Consider the following 8,451-nt stretch of genomic DNA (forward strand, 5'->3'; position numbering starts at 1 on the left):
CTCGTCCTCAACGGGTTAATTTCAGGCTCAAACTCTGTGACTCATTTCATAACCAGAATCCTCTCTGTAGATAAAAGGGGAATTTTAGCATGTTAATGACGTCATGTGTTCTCCTATTTCAACTGCTGCAATAGGAAGAGTCATCCATCTCGATTCTATCAGTGCTCCTCACTTTTGATAGGAGCAGGATATAGACTGTACCAATGGTTGTGGCCTTGCATGACATGCTGGCCAACACAAAATTACCAGAGGAGTGTTGTTGTTGTTGTTGTTGTTTTTTTTTTCTTCTTCTTCTTCTTCTTCTTTTTTCTATGTATAGTTTTAATAGGTCACATTGTGAAAGATGAGATGCTCAAGTCGGAAATGATATTCCTCACCAAGTAAAATAATTATTTAAAAGTCTAAGAGCACCAGAAACATTACTTTAGAGAAGAAGGGGCTGTAAAGTTCTGGATTGTTTTAATTGTACGGACTTGTTCTGTGTAGAAGGTACACAAAGAATGAATCTGTAAATTCCATGGCAACCATCATAATGGGGTTATCAAATTGTACTGACACTTGGCATGTTTTTTTATAATGCATTGTGTTAAAGATAGATTACCCAGTATAAGGAATATCCCTGACTCTGCTCTTGTATTGAGTGTACCATGTACAATGTCAGTGGACACATTTTGGTGAAAGTAGACATAAGCTAGAGAAAGTAACCAAAAATAGCAATGTTCGGTCAATCTAAAAATGCAAATTTTTGATCCCCTGGACAAATTGACCCATTTTGGTGAATTCTGTGGTGCTAAAGCAAACATTGGTCGTGGGATTTACCACACAAAACCTTCAACAACAAGGCACAGCATCCCTAATGGGTTTTAGAAGACACTGGACTCAATATGTGGTCACCGCTGCATTTCAGTCCATATCTCTTATGCTACTCAAATGACATCTGTGTGGAACATGAGTAAAACAACATATTTGACAGGAATGCTTTCAAATAACAGGTGTATAGGTAGATGATATGTAGAAAGCTTTCACATCCTATTGCTTAAGTGGGTATGCTTCATAATAGTGATCTTGCATTAGATTCATTGGGACATCATAAATAGACACTCTAAACCAATACTTCATTGAATAGGGTTTTTTTCTGACATAGAACTTTGATGGAATATGTTGCTCTTTCTTGGTGGGAAGGCATATTTTCACACCCAGTGTTGCAAAACTGATGTAACAATGGATTGTGCTGTTCAGATGGTTTAAGAAGATTGCTTTGATCAAAAGTTTCCATATCTGTATAGATATCAGGTAGGCTGTATGTAGTACCATGGTACTGGTTTGGGAAGTTAATAAACATGACTATATTTTAAAGGAAATCATTCAGCTATCAGATTTCCTTTGAACGCTGTCTTTTGGGGGATTTTTTGTCATATATGCAGGATTTACAGTGGTTCATGTGTTTTATGGTGTGTTAGTTTGTTAAGTATCTTCATTTGGCTTGCCTTAAAAGAGAACTTGCTTTCATTGGAAGCATAGAAATCCATATGAAAAAGATAAGGGGTATGAGAAGTACCATAATAAATGTAGCCCAAGAAGTTCAAATATGGACACACAGGTGACTTCCAAGTCCAACCAGCGAGCAAAATAGAAACCAGCAGTGTAGGCCCTAAGTGGTTACTTTAGACTGAGTCTATCATTTTGTCCTTTAAACTACAATTTTATAGTCACAGAAACTGAAAATGGCCAATTGTATTGTGTCATGGAGAGGGCTTGGAGCTTTATGGTACCAGCATCATGAAGTTGAGGAACATTATTCATGACAATTATGTATGGCGGCAACCTCCTGGAGGCGTGAAAGCCATCCTACAGAATTTCCTCAGAAGTGTCATTTACTAAGTATCGTGATGGAGACTATTAAAACTTTGTGTCAAAGTCTGGGTCATAATTGTGGTGATGTGACATTTGCTCCTGCAACAGTTACCCTGGCCTTCTTTTCTCCAAGGACTTAGGGTTTGGGGTTAGGGTTGTGATAGAGTTTTAGGTTTAGTTTGATTTGAGGATTTGTATTAGGGTTAGGGTTATGTTTGTGGATAGGTTTTAATGTTTTGCTTTGTGTGCAGATATTTCATGGGAGCAATTTTTGTGGGAGCAAATGTCATGTCGAACATGAGGAGCAATGAGAGTATAGTGTTCCTTGGCAATCCACAGATTTGGGGTTTTTCTTTTCTTTTCTTTCTTTTTTTGTAATAATGTATAAACATATTTTGATCTCTGAATCCATTGTTTATGGGAAACTGGTGTCCTACATGTATTTAGTGTTATAATTAATTACTATGCTGTATATGCCTTTGAGTCAATATCAGGGTTGTTGGAGTTCTCATGTGTCATTACAAATAGGCCTAGTGTTTGTATGAATCTCCTCATCTGTAACAGTGAGTTACATAATATACCTCTATACCATAAGGTATGAAAAGAAGTCTATATGATGTTACAAACTGTCTGGCTTCTTGACTACAAATCTGCCATCATTTGCTGGAACCATGATGAAGCATGTACCGATGGCGGTGTCTGCCTCATGATGGCAATCAAAATGCTAAAAATAGCCAAAAACAGCAAGAAGGGAAAAAAGGGGACTTTCCCCCTCGTGATCCGTAAAGGTTCATTCATCACATAAACTGGCCTTTATTTAGTGATGAAGATACAAATGTAGTGGTATGTGTTTGAGATAAAATGTTGAACAGTCATATGAATGATTATCTATGATTGCATTACTGTGCAAGGGGATCTCCAAAGATGACAGCCAAATTTGGACTTGGACCATTCTTACATTCCGGTATACAAATGGATCAAATAACATGATCATTCATGAGACACTGGATGGCCCATGATATTTTCTATTGGGCAGAACATAGTAGGATGTAGTTTTATGGGATTTTTTCTTTTCAGCAAATAACTCTGAACCTGATCAAATGCTGGTAGGAGAAGGTGTGTTTATTTTTTCATGCTCACAAAAAAAAAAAAGGCTCTTTAAGACATTTCTTCCATTGGTCCGTAGTACTGAGTTGATTTCAATAAAGGAATTTTGAAAGTACTTAAGATGGAACAGATCTCCCAAAATGTTGGTTACCATAGTTACATCTATAGAGGAGCCTAAAGTCATTCCCCCACGTGTGATGGGTCACCAAAGTGATCTTGACTGCTGAACTTCGTCAGATGTCAGATCAGATGCATCAGAGCTAACAAGATTCGTCTGGGTCGCATCTTGTCCTGGTTTGAAAACCTTCCTGCCCGATAATCGACAAGCTAAATTGGATTTGGCGATATTTCATCGCGTCATCACCCTCCTTGTGAGTCAGTGTGGAAGCTCCGGACTCGGGGAGTTAAAGGGAGACATCTAGTTGTCAGCCATGATGTGCTTGAAGCTTAGATGCAAGCGTACTTAGATGATACACTGATACATTCCAGCAGTTATCAAGAGGTAAAGTGTGATTAAACCTCAGTACTGTTTTGTACAGGGAGGTGCTGCATGTTTTCTTTCATTTTATCAGTTTCTAAAGTGCCAGTGTAATGGAAACTAAAGCAAGCGTTGCTATAACATGATGCTAACATTCGAAGTGAAGTGGTTTTGATCTGAAGCATAAATCATTCCAATCATCAATAATGATATTAGGTGCTAATGTTGGTAGGGAAAGTTGACACAATGGCAATCCCCAGGCTATGTTATAGCAATGTCTGCATGTGCCTCTCGTGCACTAAAGAAGAAAAAGGAAGGATTATATTGGATCCCTCTTTTCTTTTTGAGAATTGTGTAGAAATAGGATACTTAAGTCAAAACTAGAGCGTTTGAACAATTTGTTCCTCTTTTCAGTCTTATATTAAAGAATATACCTTGATAATGTGTATGAAATTAAAAGATAAGATTATTTCGTCGCTGGGGTGACAAAACCTCGTATCTCAAAATTGTCAAATGTTCAGGAGAGCAAAAAAACATGGCGGCCAAAGCACTATAGTGAATGGGAAAGCCTTCTCTTTGACATGTCATGGTTGCTTCATTTTTGGAGTAAGACAGTTAGGATTTGGCCAAGACAGCACTTGACCCATTATTTGACCATTAAGCTAAAAAAAAAATTGACATTTTTGAGATACGAGGTCTTGTCACCCCAACGACGATTTGTAGTCTCAGAAATATAATGATGGTCTGACATGAATACATATTTTTCTTCTCAAAAATATAATACTAGCCCTTCATATCTATTTCTGTGTTGGTACTTTGAGCATGCTTGATCTTCTGTGTGTTTCCATTATCTCATGGTTGTATTTTTCCTATCTGCAAAATCAACAACAGACAGCAGATATGTATAATCAATGGTTTTGAAATGGAGGGTATGACAAGTTTGTTGTAATAGAAATTAGATATATTGAATGTTAATCACTTCTCAAACTTATTTGTAGATGGTGTGTCATACTTCATAGACAAAGGAATTTGAATAGATTTTCGATAGGAGTGTGATGGAAAAAAAAATAGGGTAAAATCTGATTTGACCATTTAAAATCTGGATTTTCACCAATGGGGGAAAGACTGCCTTTCAGTTGTAAAGAGCTCAGTCGAACTCCACCATTGCCATGGCAAGTAGACTGCGCACATGGTCACTGGAAGTGTAGAGTGGACAGCATGAGAGAGTATAGTGCACACATGTCCCAACTAGCAGACTTCCACAATGCCACGGAAGATATGCAATATTCCAGTTGAATTCTCTTGTGTGTTATCATTTTCTATTAAACTTGTCTCGCCCTATCCAAATCAGCTGAAACACTATACAGAATTTGCCTCATGTGATCATGCAGACATTAGCTGTCGATATCTGTTCGCACGTATGACAAAACTTGGGACAGACTTTTCCAGAGAGCACCACGAGTTTGTACTTCCCTGTTCGCTACGGCGACAGGAAATTCATGTTTTATCTTGTGTACCACATTTCCATCAGCGAATGGCAGCCCCAGATCCTGTGTGTCATTGTACATGTGTATTCCTAAGATCAGTCTGTGAATCGGCTTCTTGTGTATCATCTCTTCTGTTCTCAATTGCACCATTAGTTGTACAGAATTGTGAAGAGAATCATGTCATATACTCTATGGTCACATTGAAAGTTGGATTTTTGGCCCAAGAATTTGGTATTAGGTAATATGATAGTGATTATAGTGGTAATAATGATAATAGTGGAATCTTCGTATGTGCTGTGTTTGTTAATCCGTGAAAAACTCCTGGCATAGAAGGTTGAGACCTTTTCACTTCTCTTTGTTTCTTTCTTCTTCTTCTTCTTTTTTTTTTTTTGCACTCTGATATGAATTGGATTATTATTAAAAGAAAACCAATATAGAGCAAGGCCATGCTCTGACCATTATTTTCATTATTCTCTGGATTGCTTGACCAGAATTGAAAATGTCCCCTGGATTGTGACTCTATGTTTTGATAAGACAACATAGAAGCTGTGAGGTAGGAGTGCTCAATTTTCAATCATCCAGCTTTATGAGCTCATAGATATGTGATTAAAACCAGTCACTTAACCTTCATTATGGCTTTAATTCTGATCTACTAGGCCCAAATTCAGGAAGGTGGTACAATCTTGTCCATGGTTTAAACCATGGACAAAGACCAAGTTTCACACAGAATATTTCGTTATGAAATGTTGTCATTTCGTTTGATACAAGATAATCATTTCGTCAATGAAATGACTGATTTTGTAACGAAATATTCCATGGGACACTTGGCGCTCCATGGTCTTTGTCCATGGTTTAAACCATGCATGGACAAGATTGTACCACCTTCGTGAATTCGGGCCATAGTGAGGTGATATAAGCTCCTCAGAGCCAGGAGGAGGAGGTGGTGGTGTCCCCACTCCACCCCCCCTCCCCTCACCACACCCCCAATGACCACTCCAAGGGTTTGCTTGTCAATGCCATGATGAAGGGGTAACCACACTCTTGGGTCAATCTTACCAGACATGTACAGTCAACCTTAATTCGACATGGCATAAGTTGAAGGTCTTTTCAAGTCCTCTTCTCTTTATATTCTATTGATCTTGACCCCTCATAAGTAAAATTTTCTCTAAGTCGAAGCTGTTTCCTCAGTCCAAATAGATTCGACTTAGGCAAGGTTGACTGTATTATCTCCCTGTGATTGCTTGTTCCAAATAATTACAGAGCAGTAAGAATGCTGTTTTTTCCAGGGGCAGATCTATATGTTTGTCTCCCTCCAAAGCTGTTTGCTGCAGAATATATATATAGCATCCTCCTTGGTTCCATGTTTATATTTCATCTGAGCTCCATTCTCCCGTTTAGATAGAGTTTCCTTCCCTCTGGAATCTGGCACGCCCTGGAAGAATGCCAGCTACATTCTTTACTGTCTCTGCGCTGTATAGCAGGGGAAGTTGTCCTTGTTGAGAGTGTGTGGTCTCAAGTGTAATTAAATGATGGCACGCATATTCATTTTGTGGATTTTTCAAACAGAATAGATCTTGAGGAAGTTTAAGGTTCTTCTTCTTCTTCTTCTTAGGGGTTACGCCCACATCCTTCACACTTGAAGATTATTGTAGGCTTGTGCATTGGGTGCAGGACAGGTATAATGCTCTCTCAGTGCATATAAACATAATAACTTTCATTTGGGGTGCATCAGTGCTGTAACAGGGTGCGAGTAAAAACAGAGTGGCCACTCCTATGCCGCTGTCAACCTCTCCACCAGTCGTTGGCGGAAGGCATCTGCAGAGGTGGGGTAGATGATGTCAGGTGGCAAGGCATTCCATGTTCGCACTGTGCGTGGAAAGAATGAATATAGGTGGTAGTCTGTACGGCTAACTGGTATTTTGTAGCCCTCTGAATGGATGTGCCGTGTGACTCGGTGTACTGGAATGATATAAGTGCTTGTATCAAAGTTGACTAATTGGTAGTGCATCTTGAAGAAGAGAATGAGGCGCATATATTCCCGTCTCTGTTGAAGACTAGGCCACTTCAGCTCTTGCAGCATGTCACTTACACTTGAGGTGTTGTGGAAGCGATTACAGACATACCGCGCTGCTCGCCTTTATACCATCTCCAGCTTATTGATGTTTCTAGCTGTATAGGGGTCCCAAACAGGAGCACTGTATTCTACCAGTGGACGAACTAGAGTGAAGTAGGCAAGTGTTCTGAGTTTAGGAGATTTTACACGAAGGTTTCTTCTCAAGAAGGCAAGGGTCTTGTTTGCCTTGGTACAGACTTCATCAATGTGTAGGTTATGTAGCTACATGATGTGAAACAGTGCATAGTCGAATTCGTGTGAGCTTGTGTAAGAATTTTGTTTAAGTTGATATCCCCCTTATCCCTGAAATTATTAGCTTGAAAAAACAAACAAACAAACAAACAAAACATGGCAAGATCGCATCAGGATGATAGAGAGATCTGGATAAAAGGAGGCTGGATAGGAGACGTCAGACTGTATTGTACAGTTGCTTTTGCCCTAATTTAGAATTAGCCTTGTATTTTGCACAGCCCCAACATGTCTTGTCACACATGGATAGCTGCCACCAATTCCATGAGACTTCTGGGATTTCTGGAGATAGTTGCATCTGCATGCCATTTCTTTTGTGGTCTGGATGTTGGTTGAATCATTTAAGTACCCCTTGCTCTCATCTTACAGTATAGAACAGGGTAATTCATCTCCTAAACTTATTGAAGTAAGAGTACCAGTTAGTCTTAATTGTCTTTAATCCTCAACAGATGAGCATACGGATGTGCAACACCATACTGTTCAACATCTGTGGCAATCCTAACAAACCACGGTTCTTGAGAAGTGGTTAGTCGTTCAGACAGTGCACCATTATCTTCTGTCTTTGATGAAAGATTCTGCTTTTCCAGTGCCCATTTTTTTTTAAATTCAAAATGGTGTCAGTGACTCTTTGTACCCTATCATACCACCAAAGCCTCAGACCATGGAGCTACAACCTAGCTCCATGCTCAGACCATACGTAGCTCTCATGTTTGTTGGGACAGCTCTCAACCTTCTAGTTTACTCTTGATTTACTAGCCTCACTTATTTGTCCTTGTCAGACCATATGCAGCAGCCCCATATGTCTTGCTGCAGGTCTTGTGTTCAAGAAGTCTGGTATGGACGTTTCTGGCTCTCACTGTAGAGAACCCGCAGTTGTTGTAGGGTCAAAGCTCAAGGGGTTGTTGAAGGTCACCATTGTATAAAGGTCAAAGATCAAGACGTAATCTGATAGTAACTTGTCTCTTTGTAGAGTAATTATCATGTGATATGATAATATCACATGACAACAGGATGAGTCACTAGTGTGCGTATCACATGCTATCTTCTTCTCGACTTGCGAACTTAGAGCTGTTGGTTCCAGTGCAACGCTTCTCGTAGATGACATATTTTACTTGTAGAGATCCCAGAGATGTAAACTGTTTACTGTTTGTAGAAAAAAAAAA

General features: G+C 39.3%; 1 pseudogene; it reads right to left on the reverse strand.

Annotated features, from left to right (window-relative positions):
- Positions 1–6,697: 6,697 nt before the first annotated feature.
- On the reverse strand, positions 6,698–7,996 carry LOC140232105 (uncharacterized; annotated as a pseudogene).
- Between the last annotated feature and the right edge of the window lie 455 nt (positions 7,997–8,451).

The sequence above is a fragment of the Diadema setosum genome, chromosome 8, assembly GCF_964275005.1.
Source record: "Diadema setosum chromosome 8, eeDiaSeto1, whole genome shotgun sequence".
NCBI classification, from domain to species: domain Eukaryota; kingdom Metazoa; phylum Echinodermata; class Echinoidea; order Diadematoida; family Diadematidae; genus Diadema; species Diadema setosum.